At 47.0% G+C, this 21,215-nt stretch overlaps 1 long non-coding RNA gene across 2 annotated transcripts; it reads right to left on the bottom strand.

Moving 5' to 3' along the window:
- Positions 1 to 836: 836 nt before the first annotated feature.
- Positions 837 to 20,957, bottom strand: LOC124010803. 2 transcript variants are annotated; one of them, XR_006834503.1, is made up of 8 exons: positions 20,337 to 20,957; positions 18,617 to 18,747; positions 18,356 to 18,437; positions 13,527 to 13,610; positions 13,212 to 13,325; positions 12,904 to 13,004; positions 11,248 to 12,530; positions 837 to 1,654 (listed from the first exon to the last, which is right to left on the bottom strand). It is a non-coding gene; the product is annotated as an uncharacterized LOC124010803 (long non-coding RNA). The 2 variants fall into 2 exon arrangements; XR_006834502.1 differs by lacking the exon at positions 837 to 1,654 and having other exon boundaries at positions 10,441 to 12,530.
- Between the last annotated feature and the right edge of the window lie 258 nt (positions 20,958 to 21,215).

Below are 21,215 nucleotides of genomic sequence, written 5' to 3' on the forward strand. Positions count from 1 at the left end.
TGCATCATGTAAACACAGCTGCCAGTGTTCCTCCAAGTCTCCAAATAGACAGTCTATACCAACCATATAGATCTACACCCCCATGTACAGTAACCTATATACATCTAGATAACCTGCACATACTGTAGACCACCACCATGTACATACATTCAGGTCTGGATACTGTAGTGGAAATGTCCTGTATTTACCAAATCATGAGAGCAAACCACACACAAGTCAGAGTTATCATTTTTAAATTTTTTAATTTCACCTTTATTTAACCAGGTAGGCTAGTTGAGATCAAGTTCTCATTTGCAACTGCGACCTGGCCAAGATAAAGCATAGCAGTGTGAACAGACAACACAGAGTTACACATGGAATAAACAATTAACAAGTCAATAACACAATAGGAATAAGAAAAATAAGTGGAGTCTATACACATTGTGTGCAAATGGCATGAGGTAGGCAAATAATTACAATTTTTCAGATTAACACTGGAGTGATAAATGATCAGATGGTCATGTACAGGTAGAGATATTGGTGTGCAAAAGAGCAGAAAAGTAAATAAATAAAAACAGTATGGGGATGAGGTAGGTAAAAATAGGTGGGCTATTTGCCGATAGACTATGTACAGCTGCAGCGATCGGTTAGCTGCTCAGATAGCAGATGTTTGAAGTTGGTGAGGGAGATAAAAGTCTCCAACTTCAGCGATCATAAAGTCCATCTTTAATTATATGAGCTCCATCACAACCCTGTGACTCTCAGATCAATTCAGTGTCTATAAATGAATTCTCTGAGAGTGCTTACAAAACAGTTCTTAGTATCATTTATAGCCAAGACACACCCATCTCAACTCACATGACGAATAACAGAACTTAGGAACATTACAAAGGAAGACTTTACTTGAGAGAGGAGTATCCCATAGCCAGACAGCATTAGCTATAAATTATCGTTCAGTTTGCCCTCCTAAAACGAGGTTCTACTTCTCGTTCTTGGTACAACATAGTACCAAGACATTAGGATATATAGCAATTGTCATTTTAGACACTCCCATTCTGGACAAGCTCACGGAGACACAGTGACTGGCACACAGACATTGTGGAGCCAAGAGATAATTGGTTCCCCCTCAATCATCCCTTCACATGGTTTAAAAGATATGAAGACAAGCTTGACCTCTCCCCATCTCTGCGGCCCAAGTAACTGAACCCTGACAGAGAACAGAGAACTGCAAACAGTATTACCCAAAAATAGACATTCTAATGACATATCTCACATAAGCATGAAATAAAATAAATAAAACATTTTATTTATAAATGTTACCTAAATAATTCTGATTCTGCCACGACAATACGTAACTCCCTTAAAGAGTACATGGATGCTCCGATAGACACTCAGGTTATGACAGGACAGTAGATATCAACATCTAAGACTTCCCTACCACTGATGACTCCACAGTAGCATGTCCTCTTACTCTTCCTGGATTAGCCCGTACGCGTGTGTCCTGCTGGGTCCAACAACAACACTGGTGAATGGTCAATACAAGCCTGCTACGGTTTATAGACGGCCCCTATAGCTGTGTTGCCCTTCACCACTACGACCGAGACATTGGACCAATCCGAAGTGACACCCTATTTTCCCTAATGCACTATTTTAGGTCAGAGCCTTCATGTAGGACCTGATGTTTTGGCAGGGAGGAGCTGTTCACAACTCAAACCCACAATATAAACACACGCTTTTCATACAGACAGTTCCACAGTCAGATTGTTCAGTCAGCTACAGGACCACCTGCAGGCTGACTGGTTCTCTGGCTGGTTTCTAAGGGCTGGTTGGTTGTTGAGAGTTGGTTGTTTGTCACGTTCTCCTTGGTTGTCGAGGACTCGTTGATTGCTGAGAAATCATTGGCTGCTAAGGGTTTGATGGTTTCCTGTGTCATGCGGGTGAAAGAGGACCCAAAAGCGACTTAACAGAAACAGAGTTTATTCAAGTCCAAACAGAAAACGACAAATCCTGAATCCTTAACAGGAAATGTCCAAACAGGGAATAACAGAAATCCTCTAGTCTGTAGAGGGGAATAACAGGAGAAGCGGCCACAGACTGCAGGTCGCTTCGGGTAGGCGCAGGCCGTAGCTGACAGAGACACCTGCTCACACGCAGCATCTGATGAAGGCAAAAACACGACAGGACAGGGCGATACACAATCACAGCACGGTGAATTCTAAACAAGGAACCGACAGGACAGGAACGGAACACAAAGGAAGAAATAGGGACTCTAATCAGGGGAAAGGATCGGGAACAGGTGTGGGAAGACTAAATGATGATTAGGGGAATAGGAACAGCTGGGAGCAGGAACGGAACGATAGAGAGAAGAGAGAGCGAGAGAGTGAGAGAGGGAGGGGGAGAGAGAGGGATAGAAAGAGGGAAAGAACCTAATAAGACCAGCAGAGGGAAACGAATAGAATGGGGAGCACAGGGACAAGACATGATAATAAATGACAAACATGACAGTACCCCCCACTCACCGAGCGCCTCCTGGCGCACTCGAGGAGGAATCCTGGCGGCAACGGAGGAAATCATCGATGAGTGAACGGTCCAGCACGTCCCGAGACGGAACCCAACTCCTCTCCTCAGGACCGTAACCCTCCCAATCCACTAAGTATTGGTGACCCCGTCCCGAGAACGCATGTCCATGATCTTATGTACCTTGTAAATAGGTGCGCTCTCGACAAGGACGGGAGGGGGGAGGGAAGACGAACGGGGTGCGAAGAAAGGGCTTAACACAGGAGACATGGAAGACAGGATGGACGCGACGAAGATGTCGCGGAAGAAGCAGTCGCACAGCGACAGGATTGACGACCTGGGAGACACGGAACGGACCAATGAACCGCGGAGTCAACTTACGAGAAGCTGTCGTAAGAGGAAGGTTGCGAGTGGAAAGCCACACTCTCTGGCCGCAACAATACCTTGGACTCTTAATCCTGCGTTTATTGGCGGCTCTCACCGTCTGTGCCCTGTAACGGCAAAGTGCAGACCTCACCCTCCTCCAGGTGCGCTCACAACGTTGGACAAACGCTTGAGCGGAGGGAACGCTGGACTCGGCAAGCTGGGATGAGAACAGAGGAGGCTGGTAACCCAGACTACTCTGAAACGGAGATAACCCGGTAGCAGACGAAGGAAGCGAATTGTGAGCGTATTCTGCCCAGGGGAGCTGTTCTGCCCAAGACGCAGGGTTTCTGAAAGAAAGGCTGCGTAGTATGCGACCAATCGTCTGATTGGCCCTCTCTGCTTGACCGTTAGACTGGGGATGAAACCCGGAAGAGAGACTGACGGACGCACCAATCAAACGACAGAACTCCCTCCAAAACTGTGACGTGAATTGCGGGCCTCTGTCTGAAACGGCGTCTAACGGGAGGCCATGAATTCTGAATACATTCTCAATAATGATTTGTGCCGTCTCCTTAGCGGAAGGAAGTTTAGCGAGGGGAATGAAATGTGCCGCCTTAGAGAACCTATCGACAACCGTAAGAATCACAGTCTTCCCCGCAGACAAAGGCAGACCGGTAATGAAGTCTAAGGCGATGTGAGACCATGGTCGAGAAGGAATGGGGAGCGGTCTGAGACGACCGGCAGGAGGAGAGTTACCCGACTTAGTCTGCGCGCAGTCCGAACAAGCAGCCACGAAACGGCGCGTGTCACGCTCCTGAGTCGGCCACCAAAAGCGCTGGCGAATAGACGCAAGAGTGCCTCGAACACCGGGATGACCAGCTAACTTGGCAGAGTGAGCCCACTGAAGAACAGCCAGACGAGTGGAAACAGGAACGAAAAGGAGGTTACTAGGACAAGCGCGGCGACGCAGTGTGCGTGAGTGCTTGCTTAACCTGTCTTTCAATTCCCCAGACTGTTAACCCGACAACACGCCCATAAGGAAGAATCCCCTCGGGATCAGTAGAAGCCACAGAAGAACTAAACAGACGGGATAAGGCATCAGGCTTGGTGTTCTTGCTACCCGGACGGTAAGAAATCACAAACTCGAAACGAGCGAAAAACAACGCCCAACGAGCTTGACGGGCATTAAGTCGTTTGGCAGAACGGATGTACTCAAGGTTCTTATGGTCTGTCCAAACGACAAAAGGAACGGTCGCCCCCTCCAACCACTGTCGCCATTCGCCTAGGGCTAAGCGGATGGCGAGCAGTTCACGGTTACCCACATCATAGTTGCGCTCAGATGGCGACAGGCGATGAGAAAAATAAGCGCAAGGATGAACCTTATCGTCAGACTGGAAGCGCTGGGATAGAATGGCTCCCACGCCTACCTCTGAAGCGTCAACCTCGACAATGAATTGTCTAGTGACGTCAGGAGTAACGAGGATAGGAGCGGACGTAAAACGTTCTTTTAGAAGATCAAAAGCTCCCTGGGCGGAACCGGACCACTTAAAACACGTCTTGACAGAAGTAAGAGCTGTGAGAGGGGCAGCAACTTGACCGAAATTACGAATGAAACGCCGATAGAAATTAGCGAAACCTAAAAAGCGCTGCAACTCGACACGTGACCTTGGAACGGGCCAATCACTGACAGCTTGGACCTTAGCGGAATCCATCTGAATGCCTTCAGCGGAAATAACGGAACCGAGAAAAGTAACGGAGGAGACATGAAAAGAGCACTTCTCAGCCTTTACGTAGAGACAATTCTCTAAAAGGCGCTGTAGAACACGTCGAACGTGCTGAACATGAATCTCGAGTGACGGAGAAAAAATCAGGATATCGTCAAGATAGACAAAAACAAAGATGTTCAGCATGTCTCTCAGAACATCATTAACTAATGCCTGAAAAACAGCTGGCGCATTGGCGAGACCGAACGGCAGAACCCGGTACTCAAAATGCCCTAACGGAGTGTTAAACGCCGTTTTCCACTCGTCCCCCTCTCTGATGCGCACGAGATGGTAAGCGTTACGAAGGTCCAACTTAGTAAAGCACCTGGCTCCCTGCAGAATCTCGAAGGCTGATGACATAAGGGGAAGCGGATAACGATTCTTAACCGTTATGTCATTCAGCCCTCGATAATCCACGCAGGGGCGCAGAGTACCGTCCTTCTTCTTAACAAAAAAGAACCCCGCCCCGGCCGGAGAGGAAGAAGGCACTATGGTACCGGCGTCAAGAGACACAGACAAATAATCCTCGAGAGCCTTACGTTCGGGAGCCGACAGAGAGTATAGTCTACCTCGAGGAGGAGTGGTCCCCGGAAGGAGATCAATACTACAATCATACGACCGGTGAGGAGGAAGGGAGTTGGCTCGGGACCGACTGAAGACCGTGCGCAGATCATGATATTCCTCCGGCACTCCTGTCAAATCGCCAGGTTCCTCCTGAGAAGTAGGGACAGAAGAAACGGGAGGGATGGCAGACATTAAACACTTCACATAACAAGAAACGTTCCAGGATAGGATAGAATTACTAGACCAATTAATAGAAGGATTATGACATACTAGCCAGGGATGACCCAAAACAACAGGTGTAAACGGTGAACGGAAAATCAAAAAAGAAATAGTCTCACTGTGGTTACCAGATACTGTGAGGGTTAAAGGTAGTGTCTCAAATCTGATACTGGGAAGATGACTACCATCTAAGGCGAACATGGGCGTAGGCTTCTCTAACTCTCTGAAAGGAATGTCATGTTTCCGAACCCATGCTTCGTCCATGAAACAACCCTCAGCCCCAGAGTCTATCAAGGCACTACATGTAGCACCCGAACCGGTCCAGCGTAGATGGACCGATAAAGTAGTACAGGATTTTGATGGAGAGACTTGAGTAGTTGCGCTCACCTGTAGCCCTCCGCTTACAGATGAGCTCTGGCTTTTACTGGACATGAATTAACAAAATGTCCAGCAACTCCGCAATAGAGGCACAGGCGGTTGGTGATCCTCCGTTCCCTCTCCTTAGTCGAGATGCGAATCCCTCCCAGCTGCATGGGCTCAGTCTCAAAGCCAGAGGAGGGAGATGGTTGCGATGCGGAGCAGGGAAACACCGTTGATGCGAGCTCTCTTCCACGAGCCCGGTGACGAAGATCTACCCGTCGTTCTATGCGGATGGCGAGAGCAATCAAAGAGTCCACATCTGAAGGAACCTCCCGGGAGAGAATCTCATCCTTAACCACTGCGTGGAGTCCCTCCAGAAAACGAGCGAGCAGCGCCGGCTCGTTCCACTCACTAGAGGCAGCAAGAGTGCGAAACTCAATAGAATAATCCGTTATGGACCGTTCACCTTGGCATAAGGAAGCCAGGACCCTAGAAGCCTCCCCACCAAAAACTGAACGGTCAAAAACCCGAATCATCTCCTCTTTAAAGTTCTGGAACTTGTTAGAGCAATCAGCCCTTGCCTCCCAGATAGCTGTGCCCCATTCTCGAGCCCGGCCAGTAAGGAGTGAAATGACGTAAGCAACCCGAGCTCTCTCTCTAGAGTATGTGTTGGGTTGGAGAGAGAACACAATCTCACACTGCGTGAGAAAGGAGCGGCACTCAGTGGGCTGCCCGGAGTAGCAAGGTGGGTTATTAACCCTAGGTTCTGGAGGCTCGGCAGGCCAGGAAGTAACAGGTGGCACGAGACGTAGACTCTGGAACTGTCCAGAGAGGTCGGAAACCTGAGCGGCCAGGTTCTCCACGGCATGGCGAGCAGCAGACAATTCCTGCTCGTGTCTGCCGAGCATGGCTCCTTGGATCTCGACGGCAGTGTAACGAGCGTCTGAAGTCGCTGGGTCCATTCCTTGGTCGGTTCCTTCTGTCATGCGGGTGAAAGAGGACCCAAAAGCGACTTAACAGAAACAGAGTTTATTCAAGTCCAAACAGAAAACGACAAATCCTGAATCCTTAACAGGAAATGTCCAAACAGGGAATAACAGAAATCCTCTAGTCTGTAGAGGGGAATAACAGGAGAAGCGGCCACAGACTGCAGGTCGCTTCGGGTAGGCGCAGGCCGTAGCTGACAGAGACACCTGCTCACACGCAGCATCTGATGAAGGCAAAAACACGACAGGACAGGGCGATACACAATCACAGCACGGTGAATTCTAAACAAGGAACCGACAGGACAGGAACGGAACACAAAGGAAGAAATAGGGACTCTAATCAGGGGAAAGGATCGGGAACAGGTGTGGGAAGACTAAATGATGATTAGGGGAATAGGAACAGCTGGGAGCAGGAACGGAACGATAGAGAGAAGAGAGAGCGAGAGAGTGAGAGAGGGAGGGGGAGAGAGAGGGATAGAAAGAGGGAAAGAACCTAATAAGACCAGCAGAGGGAAACGAATAGAATGGGGAGCACAGGGACAAGACATGATAATAAATGACAAACATGACATCCTGGTGGCTTATCAAGGGCTGTCTGTTGCCTGGTTGGTTTATAAGGGTTGGTTGGTTACCGGGTTTGTGGTTGAGTTCTCATCGTTTGTTGACGACTCATTGGTTGCTAAGGGCTGGCTGTTTGTCTGGTAGGTTGCTAGAGATTGGTTGGTTACCTGATTGGTTGTTGTGGACTCGTTGGTTATTGGAAAGTCATTGCTGGCTTGGTTAGTTACCTGGTTGGTGGTTGAGGACTCATTCGTAGCTAACGGTTGGCTAGTTGCCTGGTTGATTGTCAAGGGTTGTCTGGTTGCTTGGTTGTTTGTCGGGGACTTGTTGATTCGTGAGGACTCAGTGGTTGCTAAGTATTGGCTGGGTGCCTGGTTGGTTGCTAGGGATTGACTGGTTGCCTGGTTGGTTGTCAAGGGCTGGTTAGTTGCTAAGGGTTGGTTTGTTGCCTGGTTGGTTGATGAGGACACATTGGTTGTTGGGGACTCATTGGTTGCCTGGTTGGTTTGTAGGGGTTGCCTGGTTGGATGTCAAGGGTTGGCTGGTTGCTGGTTGTTTGTCAAGTTCTCATTGTTTGTTGACGACTCATTGGTTACTAAGGGTTGGCTGTTTGTCCGGTAGGTTGCTAGAGATTGGTTGGTTACCTGATTGGTTGTCGAGGGCTGGTTAGTTACCTGGTTGGTGGTCGAGGACTCATTAGTTGTTGAAAACACATTGGTTGTCTGGTTGGTTGCCCTGTTGGTGGCTGAGGGTTGGCTAGTTGTCTGGTTGGTTGTTGAGAACTCGTTGGTTGTTGATGAGTCATTGGTTGCTAAGGGTTTGAAAGATTCCCAGCTGGTTGTAAAGGGTTGGCTGGGGACCTGGTTAGTTGCTAAGGATAGGCTGGTTGCCTGGTTAGTTGTCAAGGGCTGGTGAGTCGCTAAGGGTTGGCTAGTTGCCTGGATGATTGTCGAGGCCTAGCAAATCAAAATGGAAATAAGTCTGACCTTGATATGTGATTTTTGTCAATAAACTAATCTAAACTAGTTGGTTACCTGGTTGGTTGTAGAGGATCCAGTGGTTGCTAAAATTTGTCTGCTTGTCTGGTTGTTTGTCGAGGACTTCTTGGTTTTTGAGGACTCGTTGGCTGCCTGGTTGGTTGCTAAGGGTTGGCTGTTTGCCTGGTTGCTTGATGGGGGTTGGCTGTTTGCCTGGTTGGCTGCTACAGGTTGGCTCGTTACCTGGATGGTTGTCGAAGACTCACATGTTGCTAAGGGTTGGGTAGTTGTTAAGGGCAGGTTACCTGTGGAGGGTTGGTTAGTTTCTAAGTGCCAGTTGTTATTGTAGCAGATCAGAGGGGGAGCACGACAAAGAGAGAAAACAAAAAGCGGTTAACACACACACACAGATACACACACACACAGATACACACACACACAGATACACACCAGGCCAGTTGGGTGTGTAGGTCCTGTGTGAGCTGGTAACACTGAGCGTAGTAGCTACCCTGGGCTTCTACAAAGTCAGACAGGCTTCTCAAATGGGCAGCCTGCAACAGACAGGGTAGAACGAGAGAGTGAGCAGGTGTCTTTGTTAATACCAGTCTATGTGAATGTGTGTGTGTGTGTGTGTGTGTGTGTGTGTGTGTGTGTGTGTGTGTGTGTGTGTGTGTGTGTGTGTGTGTGTGTGTGTGTGTGTGTGTGTGTGTGTGTGTGTATAGCTGTCCTCTCAGGCAGGGTCAATTGAAAACATCTGTAGACGGAAACATTTACACGGTTTGGCCTGGTGGGACTATATTCAAGGCTGTAAGTGTGTGTGTGTGTGTGTGTGTGTATAGCTGTCCTCTCAGGCAGGGTCAATTGAAAACATCTGTAGACAGAAACATTTACACGGTTTGGCCTGGTGGGACTATATTCAAGGCTGTAAGTGTGTGTGTGTGTGTGTGTATAGCTGTCCTCTCAGGCAGGGTCAATTGAAAACATCTGTAGACAGAAACATTTACACGGTTTGGCCTGGTGGGACTATATTCAAGGCTGTAAGTGTGTGTGTGTGTGTGTATAGCTGTCCTCTCAGGCAGGGTCAATTGAAAACATCTGTAGACGGAAACATTTACACGGTTTAGCCTGGTGGGACTATATTCAAGGCTGTGTGTATGTTTAACACTATGGAATAAGTGCGACATGTTGCCGTATGGAAAATGACCTCACCCTATAGAGGTGAAGGGTCACACACATATGTATAACATATGCAACAAAATGTCACCTCTCTTGATCACACAAACTGTTTTCAGATGACACAATGCATCATGTAAACACAGCTGCCAGTGTTCCTCCAAGTCTCCAAATAGACAGTCTATACCAACCATATAGATCTACACCCCCATATACAGTAACCTATATACATCTAGATAACCTGCACATACTGTAGACCACCACCATGTACATACATTCAGGTCTGGATACTGTAGTGGAAATTTCCTGTATTTACCAAATCATGAGAGCAAACCACACACAAGTCAGAGTTATCATTTTTAAATTTTTTAATTTCACCTTTATTTAACCAGGTAGGCTAGTTGAGAACAAGTTCTCATTTGCAACTGCGACCTGGCCAAGATAAAGCATAGCAGTGTGAACAGACAACACAGAGTTACACATGGAATAAACAATTAACAAGTCAATAACACAATAGGAAGAAGAAAAATAAGTGGAGTCTATACACATTGTGTGCAAAAGGCATGAGGTAGGCAAATAATTACAATTTTTCAGATTAACACTGGAGTGATAAATGATCAGATGGTCATGTACAGGTAGAGATATTGGTGTGCAAAAGAGCAGAAAAGTAAATAAATAAAAACAGTATGGGGATGAGGTAGGTAAAAATGGGTGGGCTATTTGCCGATAGACTATGTACAGCTGCAGCGATCGGTTAGCTGCTCAGATAGCAGATGTTTGAAGTTGGTGAGGGAGATAAAAGTCTCCAACTTCAGCGATCATAAAGTCCATCTTTAATTATATGAGCTCCATCACAACCCTGTGACTCTCAGATCAATTCAGTGTCTATAAATGAATTCTCTGAGAGTGCTTACAAAACAGTTCTTAGTATCATTTATAGCCAAGACACACCCATCTCAACTCACATGACGAATAACAGATCTTAGGAACATTACAAAGGAAGACTTTACTTGAGAGAGGAGTATCCCATAGCCAGACAGCATTAGCTATAAATTATCGTTCAGTTTGCTCTCCTAAAACGAGGTTCTACTTCTCGTTCTTGGTACAACATAGTACCAAGACATTAGGATATATAGCAATTGTCATTTTAGACACTCCCATTCTGGACAAGCTCACGGAGACACAGTGACTGGCACACAGACATTGTGGAGCCAAGAGATAATTGGTTCCCCCTCAATCATCCCTTCACATGGTTTAAAAGATATGAAGACAAGCTTGACCTCTCCCCATCTCTGCGGCCCAAGTAACTGAACCCTGACAGAGAACAGAGAACTGCAAACAGTATTACCCAAAAATAGACATTCTAATGACATATCTCACATAAGCATGAAATAAAATAAATAAAACATTTTATTTATAAATGTTACCTAAATAATTCTGATTCTGCCACGACAATACGTAACTCCCTTAAAGAGTACATGGATGCTCCGATAGACACACAGGTTATGACAGGACAGTAGATATCAACATCTAAGACTTCCCTACCACTGATGACTCCACAGTAGCATGTCCTCTTACTCTTCCTGGATTAGCCCGTACGCGTGTGTCCTGCTGGGTCCAACAACAACACTGGTGAATGGTCAATACAAGCCTGCTACGGTTTATAGACGGCCCCTATAGCTGTGTTGCCCTTCACCACTACGACCGAGACATTGGACCAATCCGAAGTGACACCCTATTTTCCCTAATGCACTATTTTAGGTCAGAGCCTTCATGTAGGACCTAGCCATGGTAGCTGATGTTTTGGCAGGGAGGAGCTGTTCACAACTCAAACCCACAATATAAACACACGCTTTTCATACAGACAGTTCCACAGTCAGATTGTTCAGTCAGCTACAGGACCACCTGCAGGCTGACTGGTTCTCTGGCTGGTTTCTAAGGGCTGGTTGGTTGTTGAGAGTTGGTTGTTTGTCACGTTCTCCTTGGTTGTCGAGGACTCGTTGATTGCTGAGAAATCATTGGCTGCTAAGGGTTTGATGGTTTCCTGGTGGCTTATCAAGGGCTGTCTGTTGCCTGGTTGGTTTATAAGGGTTGGTTGGTTACCGGGTTTGTAGTTGAGTTCTCATCGTTTGTTGACGACTCATTGGTTGCTAAGGGCTGGCTGTTTGTCTGGTAGGTTGCTAGAGATTGGTTGGTTACCTGATTGGTTGTTGTGGACTCGTTGGTTATTGGAAGGTCATTGCTGGCTTGGTTAGTTACCTGGTTGGTGGTTGAGGACTCATTCGTAGCTAACGGTTGGCTAGTTGCCTGGTTGATTGTCAAGGGTTGTCTGGTTGCTTGGTTGTTTGTCGGGGACTTGTTGATTCGTGAGGACTCAGTGGTTGCTAAGTATTGGCTGGGTACCTGGTTGGTTGCTAGGGATTGACTGGTTGCCTGGTTGGTTGTCAAGGGCTGGTAAGTTGCTAAGGGTTGGTTTGTTGCCTGGTTGGTTGATGAGGACACATTGGTTGTTGGGGACTCATTGGTTGCCTGGTTGGTTTGTAGGGGTTGCCTGGTTGGATGTCAAGGGTTGGCTGGTTGCTGGTTGTTTGTCAAGTTCTCATTGTTTGTTGACGACTCATTGGTTGCTAAGGGTTGGCTGTTTGTCCGGTAGGTTGCTAGAGATTGGTTGGTTACCTAATGGCTTTCTTGAGGGCTGGTTAGTTACCTGGTTGGTGGTCGAGGACTCATTAGTTGTTGAAAACACATTGGTTGTCTGGTTGGTTGCCCTGTTGGTGGCTGAGGGTTGGCTAGTTGTCTGGTTGGTTGTTGAGAACTCGTTGGTTGTTGATGAGTCATTGGTTGCTAAGGGTTTGAAAGATTCCCAGCTGGTTGTAAAGGGTTGGCTGGGGACCTGGTTAGTTGCTAAGGATAGGCTGGTTGCCTGGTTAGTTGTCGAGGGCTGGTGAGTCGCTACGGGGGTTGGCTGTTTGCCTGGTTGGCTGCTACAGGTTGGCTCGTTACCTGGATGGTTGTCGAAGACTCACATGTTGCTAAGGGCTGGGTAGTTGTTAAGGGCAGGTTACCTGTTGAGGGTTGGTTAGTTTCTAAGTGCCAGTTGTTATTGTAGCAGATCAGAGGGGGAGCACGACAAAGAGAGAAAACAAAAAGCGGTTAACACACACACACACACACACACACACACACACACACACACACACACACACACACACACACACACACACACACACACACACACACACACACACACACACACACACACACACACACACACACACACACACACACACACACACACACACACACACACACACACACACACACACACACACACACACACACACACACACACAGATACACACACACACAGATACACACACAGATAGATACACACACAGATACACACACACACAGAAACACACACACAGAGATACACACCAGGCCAGTTGGGTGTGTAGGTCCTGTGTGAGCTGGTAACACTGAGCGTAGTAGCTACCCTGGGCTTCTACAAAGTCAGACAGGCTTCTCAAATGGGCAGCCTGCAACAGACAGGGTAGAACGAGAGAGTGAGCAGGTGTCTTTGTTAATACCAGTCTATGTGAATGTGTGTGTGTGTGTGTGTGTGTGTGTGTGTGTGTGTGTGTGTGTGTGTGTGTGTGTGTGTGTGTGTGTGTGTGTGTGTGTGTGTGTGTGTGTGTGTGTGTGTGTGTGTGTGTGTGTGTGTGTGTGTGTGTGTTGGTACATACATGTGTAGTGTTGATTCCCTCCAGCAGTAGTCTGGTGATCTCTGACTGTCGGTCAAACACACACTGAGAGATCCTCAGCTCCATCTCTGCCTGAGAGACTTCCTGGGCCCACATCTGACAGCATTGGATAGAGATACATAGGAATCAATGAGAAGACATACAGGAACAGGACCAACCAATGAGAAGACATACAGGAACAGGACCAACCAATGAGAAAACTGCTGGTCCATTTTCATCATATCGTCCAGTCTTACTGTGCTACCTGATGTTAAAACAAGCGTGTGGGAGTGTGCATGTGTATATGTGAGGACTGACCTTCAGCCATCTGACTCGTAGGAAGCTGAACATGTAGGAGACATGAGCTACATACTCCTCTCCTAATGGGTTAGCATTTAGACCCTGAGAGAGAGAAAGAGAGAGAGAGAAAACAGGGAGAGGGAGAGAATGAGAGAGGAGAGAGCGATGAGAATTTACTTTTGATGCTGTGCAATGTTGACACTCTTGGAAACCTAAGGCACACCTCTCCTGACCCAACTACACATAAATCTTTCAAGCCACCACTGACCCTTCGTTAAGTCTGAGTAGGTCCAATGGATAGCAACATACGTCCAGCCTGACAAGCTCTAAATCGCATGAAAGCCAGTGAGGGCTATGGAAAAAAATTAGTTTTATTTTGTTATTTTTTATTAAAAAATGTAATGGCAAAATAATTTAACAGTGCACCAGGGGTACTTGCTACTGTGATTCCTGAGATGCAGAGCCTTTTGGAGTATTTTGAGATTCAAAAAGTATAGTTTGTTACATTGTTTGCTAGCTCAATTGGTTAGCGAAGGGTCAATTCATGAGGTCAGCAGTATGAGGTCAGCAGTATGTGGTCAGCAGTATGTGGTCAGCAGTATGAGGTCAGCAGTACATCAGCTGTATGAGGTCAGCAGTATAAGGTCAGCAGTATGAGGTCAGCAGTATGTGGTCAGCAGTATGTGGTCAGCAGTATGAGGTCAGCAGTATGAGGTCAGCAGTATGAGGTCAGCAGTATGTCAGCTGTATGAGGTCAGCAGTATGAGGTCAGCAGTATGTCAGCTGCATGAGGTCAGCAGTATGTGGTCAGCAGTATGTATTCAGTAGTATGAGGTCAGCAGTATGTCAGCTGTATGAGGTCAGCAGTATGTGGTCAGTAGTATGAGGTCAGCAGTATGTGGTCAGTAGTATGAGGTCAGCAGTATGTGGTCAGCAGTATGAGGTCAGCAGTATGAATGAGGTCAGCAGTATGAATGAGGTCAGCAGTATGAATGAGGTCAGCAGTATGAGGTCGGCAGTATGTGGTCAGCAGTATGAGGTCAGCAGTATGAATGAGGTCAGCAGTATGAATGAGGTCAGCAGTATGAATGAGGTCAGCAGTATGAGGTCGGCAGTATGTGGTCAGCAGTGTGATGTCAGCAATATGAGGTCAGCAGTGTGAAGTCAGCAGTGTGAGGTCAACTGTATGAGATCAGCAGTATGTGGTCAGCAGTCAGCAGTATGAGGTCAGCAGTATGAAGTCAGCAGTATGTGGTCAGCAGTATGAAGTCAGCAGTATGTGGTCAGCAGTATGAAGTCAGCAGTATGAAATCAAATCAAATCCAATTTTATTTGTCACATACACATGGTTAGCAGATGTTAATGCGAGTGTAGCGAAATGCTTGTGCTTCTAGTTCCGACAATGCAGTAATAACCAACAAGTAATCTAACTAACAATTCCAAAACTACTGTCTTATACACAGTGTAAGGGGATAAAGAATATGTACATAAGGATATATGAATGAGTGATGGTACAGAGCAGCATAGGCAAGGTACAGTAGATGGTATCGAGTACAGTATATACATATGAGATGAGTATGTAAACAAAGTGGCATAGTTAAAGTGGCTAGTGATACATGTATTACATAAGGATGCAGTCGATGATATAGAGTACAGTATATACGTATGCATATGAGATGAATAATGTAGGGTAAGTAACATTATATAAGGTAGCATTGTTTAAAGTGGCTAGTGATATATAGGTATTCTTCTTGTCCAGATGGGTTAGGGAAGTGTGCAGTGTGGTTGAGATAGCATCGTCTGTGGACCTATTTGGGCGGTAAGCAAATTGGAGTGGAGGTAGGGTGGAGGTGATATGGTCCTTGACTAGTCTCTCAAAGCACTTCATGATGACGGAAGTGGGTGCTACGGGGCGGTAGTCGTTTAGCTCAGTTACCTTAGCTTTCTTGGGAACAGGAACAATGGTGGCCCTCTTGAAGCATGTGGGAACAGCAGACTGGTATAGGGATTGATTGAATATGTCCGTAAACACACCGGCCAGCTGGTCTGCGCATGCTCTGAGGGCGCGGCTGGGGATGCCGTCTGGGCCTGCAGCCTTGCGAGGGTTAACACGTTTAAATGTCTTACTCACCTCGGCTGCAGTGAAGGAGAGACCGCATGTTTTCGTTGCAGGCCGTGTCAGTGGCACTGTATTGTCCTCAAAGCGGGCAGAAAAGTTATTTAGTCTGCCTGGGAGCAAGACATCCTGGTCCGTGACTGGGCTGGATTTCTTCCTGTAGTCCGTAATTGACTGTAGACCCTGCCACATGCCTCTTGTGTCTGAGCCATTGAATTGAGATTCAACTTTGTCTCTGTACTGACGCTTAGCTTGTTTGATAGCCTTGCGGAGGAAATAGCTGCACTGTTTGTATTCGGTCATGTTACCAGACACCTTGCCCTGATTAAAAGCAGTGGTTCGCGCTTTCAGTTTCACACGAATGCTGCCATCAATCCACGGTTTCTGGTTAGGGAATGTTTTAATCGTTGCTATGGGAACGACATCTTCAACGCACGTTCTAATGAACTCGCACACCGAATCAGCGTATTCGTCAATGTTGTTATCTGACGCAATACGAAACCTATCCCAGTCCACGTGATGGAAGCAGTCTTGGAGTGTGGATCAACAAAATAGAGTCGTGGTCAGCTTTTCCGAAAGGGCGGGGCAGGGCCTTATATGCGTCGCGGAAGTTAGAGTAACAATGATCCAAGGTTTTTCCACCCACGTTTGCGCAATCGATATGCTGATAAAATTTAGGGAGTCTTGTTTTCAGATTAGCCTTGTTAAAATCCCCAGCTACAATGAATGCAGCCTCCGGATAAATGGTTTCCAGTTTGCAAAGAGTTAAATAAAGTTCGTTCAGAGCCATCGATGTGTCTGCTTGGGGGGGGGATATATACGGCTGTGATTATAATCGAAGAGAATTCTCTTGGTAGATAATGCGGTCTACATTTGATTGTGAGTAATTCTAAATCAGGTGAACAGAAGGATTTGAGTTCCTGTATGTTTCTTTCGTCACACCATGTCTCGTTAGCCATAAGGCATACGCCCCCGCCCCTCTTCTTACCAGAAAGGTGTTTGTTTCTGTCGGTGCGATGCGTGGAGAAACCCGTTGGCTGCACCGCCTCGGATAGGGTCTCTCCAGTGAGCCATGTTTCCGTGAAGCACAGAACGTTACAGTCTCTGATGTCCCTCTGGAAAGCTACCCTTGTTCGGATTTCATCAACGTTGTTGTCAAGAGCCTGGACATTGGCAAGAAGAATGCTAGGGAGTGGTGCACGGTGTGCCCGTCTCCGGAGTCTGACCAGAAGACCGCCTCGTTTCCCTCTTTTCCGGAGTCGTTTTTTTGGGTCGCTGCATGTGATCCATTCCGTTGTCCTGTTTGTAAGGCAGAACACAGGGTCCGCGTCGCGTAAAACATATTCTTGGTCGTACTGATGGTGAGTTGATGCTGATCTTATATTCAGTAGTTCTTCTCGACTGTATGTAATGAAACCTAAGATGACCTGGGGTACTAATGTAAGAAATAACACGTAAAAAACAAAAAACTGCATAGTTTCCTAGGAACGCGAAGCGAGGCGGCCATCTCTGTCGGCGCCGGAAGTATGAATGAGGTCAGCAGTATGAGGTCAGCAGTATGTCAGCTGTATGAGGTCAGCAGTATAAGGTCAGCAGTATGAGGTCAGCAGTATGAGGTCAGCAGTATGTGGTCAGCAGTATGTGGTCAGCAGTATGTGGTCAGCTGTATGAGGTCAGCAGTATGAGGTCAGCAGTATGTCAGCTGTATGAGGTCAGCAGTATGAGGTCAGCAGTATGTCAGCTGTATGAGGTCAGCAGTATGTGGTCAGCAGTATGTGGTCAGCAGTATGTCAGCTGTATGAGGTCAGCAGTATGTCAGCAGTATGTCAGCAGTATGTGGTCAGCAGTATGAGGTCAGCAGTATGTCAGCTGTATGAGGTCAGCAGTATGTCAGCAGTACGAGATCAGCAGTATGTCGGCTGTATGAGGTCAGCAGTATGAGGTCAGCAGTATATCAGCTGTATGAGGTCAGCAATATGTCAGCTGTACATGGTCAACAGTATGAGGTCAGCAGTATGTGGTCAGCAGTATGAGGTCAGCAGTATGTCAGCTGTATGAGGCCAGCAATATGTCAGCTGTACGTGGTCAGCAGTATGTCAGCTGTATTAAGGTCAGCAGTATATCAGCTGTATGAGGTCAGCAGTATATCAGCTGTATGAGGTCAGCAGTATAAGGTCAGCAGTATATCCGCTGTATGTGGTCAGCAGTATGTCAGCTGTACGAGGTCTGCAGTATAAGGTCAGCAGTATATCAGCTGTATGAGGTCAGCAGTATATCAGCTGTATGAGGTCAGCAGTATAAGGTCAGCAGTATATCAGCTGTATGTGGTCAGCAGTATGAGGTCAGCAGTATATCAGCAGTATGTCAGCTGTACGAGGTCAGCAGTATGTCAGCTGTATGTGGTCAGCAGTATATCAGCTGTATGTGGTCAGCAGTATATCAGCTGTATGTGGTCAGCAGTATGTGGTCAGCAGTATATCAGCTGTATGAGGTCAGCAGTATATCAGCTGTATGTGGTCAGCAGTATGTCAGCTGTATGAGGTCAGCAGTATATCAGCTGTATGAGGTCAGCAGTATATCAGCTGTATGAGGTCAGCAGTATATCAGCTGTATGAGGTCAGCTGTATAAGGTCAGCAGTATGTGGTCAGCAGTATATCAGCTGTATGAGGTCAGCAGTATATCAGCTGTATGAGGTCAGCTGTATAAGGTCAGCAGTATGTGTGTTCTCACCCGGGTCTCACTGTCTGCTTCCTGTGCCTTTCTCAGTCTGGCCTTCGCAATGTCCAGATCTAACCGCTTATTCACCAGCTGCCTGCGCTCATTCTACACACACACACACACACACACACACACACACACACACACACACACACACACACACACACACACACACACACACACACACACACACACACACACACACACACACACAGTTGTCAGAGTGTATTTGTGTTATAATAGTGTGTGTGTGTTATGATGTGGTGTGCGTACCTGTATGACTGTGTATTCCTGGTCAGTAAACCTCCGTAGAGACAGGAAGTTGATATCTGTACTCTGGATCAGCTTCTTGTTTGCCACCCCGATCTGCCTCTCCAACTCCCCACACTTAATCAGAGTACTACCTACACACACACATATATACACATGTCCAGTCTCTAACCATTGTGTGTGTGTGTGTGTGTGTACCATAGTGTGTGTGCAGCATAGTGTGTGTGTACCATAGTGTGTATGTGTACCATAGTGTGTGTGTACCGTAGGGTGTGTACAGTGCCTTGCGAAGGTTTTCGGCCCCCTTGAACTTTGCGACCTTTTGCCACATTTCAGGCTTCAAACATAAACATAAACTACTGCAGCATAAATACTGGAGGCTGAGACAGGAGGGGTCAGGAGACACTGTGGCCCCATCCGAGGACACCCCCGGACAGGGCCAAACAGGGAGGATATAACCCCACCCACTTTGCCAAAGCACAGCCCCCACACCACTAGAGGGATATCTTCAACCACCAACTTACCATCCTGAGACAAGGCCGAGTATAGCCCACAAAGATCTCCGCCACGGCACAACCCAGGGGGGGGGGCCCAACCCAGACAGGCTGACCACAACAGTGAATCAACCCACCCAGGTGACGCACCCCCCCCAGGGACGGCATGAGAGAGCCCCAGCAAGCCAGTGACTCAGCCCCCGTAACAGGGTTAGAGGCAGAGAATCCCAGTGGAGAGAGGGGAACCGGCCAGGCAGAGACAGCAAGGGCGGTTCGTTGCTCCAGAGCCTTTCCGTTCACCTTCCCACTCCTGGGCCAGACTACACTCAATCATATAACCCACTGAAGAGATGAGTCTTCAGTAAAGACTTAAAGGTTGAGACCGAGTTTGCGTCTCTGACATGGGTAGGCAGACCGTTCCATAAAAATGGAGCTCTATAGGAGAAAGCCCTGCCTCCAGCTGTTTGCTTAGAAATTCTAGGGATCATGGTTTGGGCCTGCTTTTCTTCAGCAGGGACAGGGAAGATGGTTAAAATAGATGGGAAGATGGATGGAGCCAAATACAGGACCATTCTGGAAGAAAACCTGATGGAGTCTGCAAAAGACCTGAGACTGGGACGGAGATTTGTCTTCCAACAAGACAATGATCTAAAACATAAAGCAAAATCTACAATGGAATGGTTCAAAAATAAACATATCCAGGTGTTAGAATGGCCAAGTCAAAGTCCAGACCTGAATCCAATCAAGAATCTGTGGAAAGAACTGAAAACTGCTGTTCACAAATGCTCTCCATCCAACCTCACTGAGCTCGAGCTGTTTTGCAAGGAGGAATGGGAAAAAATTTCAGTCTCTCGATGTGCAAAACTGATAGAGACATACCCCAAGCGACTTACAGCTGTAATCACAGCAAAAGGTGGCGCTACAAAGTATTAACTTAAGGGGGCTGAATAATTTTGCACGCCCAATTTTTCAGTTTTTTGTTTAAAAAGTTTGAAATATCCAATAAATGTCGTTCCACTTCATGATTGTGTCCCACCTGTTGTTGATTCTTCACAAAAAAATACAGTTTTATATCTTTATGTTTGAAGCCTGAAATGTGGCAAAAGGTCGCAAAGTTAATGGGGGCCGAATACTTTCGCAAGGCACTGTATGTATCGTAGGATGTACATGTGTGTGTACCGTAGGGGGTGTGTGTGTGTGTGTGTGTACCGTAGGGTGTGTGTGTGTACCGTAGGGTGTGTGTCGCCCCAGTTCCAGAGCAGCGTCCATCATGTTTTCACTCAGCAGCTCGTGGGGGGTTGGCCTCTCAGGGGCGCTCCAATCCAGACCCTTATACAACAAGTCCTCTAAACGTGCTTCTAAAATGGTTCAGAGATCAGGGGCTAGAGGTTCAAATCCCTTCGCTTACACACACACACACACACACACAAACTAACCAGGGTTAGGCTGCAGTAAAGTCTGTCTGTGAGATGATTTTGTCAGTCCAGGTCTTAGTGGACTCTGCTCTGTCCAGGAGACTCTCCAACTCTGTCTTCTCAGCCTGTCCCAGAGCTTCCTCTGTATACTTAGGAGATACAACACGTCATCTATGTGTGTGTTGTAGATGCAGTTTCAAAGGATCACATGGAATCACATTTGAGGAATGGCTGCGCGGGAGACCGTCGCTGTCCACTGTCACGTGGTGCTGAACATGACGTTGTCCATATGAATGGTGCTGAATCGCCGATTACTGACCAGCGGCTTTGTTCACTTGAGCACAATTTATTTGTTTTTTTAATAATAATAAATGTTTTATTTATTTTACTAGGCAAGTCAGTTTAGAACAAATTCTTATTTACAATGACAGCCTTGGAACAGTGGGTTAACTGCGTTGTTCAGCGGCAGAATGACAGATTTGTCAGCTCGGGGACTTGATCTAGCAACCTTTCGGTTACTTGTCCAACGCTCCAACCACTAGGCTACCTGCCGCATCAAATACACATCCGTCATCTCCGCTACTATGTAACTGAATCAGATTGACATATAAATCGACCCTTGAATATCACTGAAGTTAAATTCAACATCTCCCTAATCTGAACTGCTCGGTTGATAAACGCGCCCGCGTCCAC

This window comes from Oncorhynchus gorbuscha, linkage group LG23, assembly GCF_021184085.1.
Source record: "Oncorhynchus gorbuscha isolate QuinsamMale2020 ecotype Even-year linkage group LG23, OgorEven_v1.0, whole genome shotgun sequence".
NCBI classification, from domain to species: domain Eukaryota; kingdom Metazoa; phylum Chordata; class Actinopteri; order Salmoniformes; family Salmonidae; genus Oncorhynchus; species Oncorhynchus gorbuscha.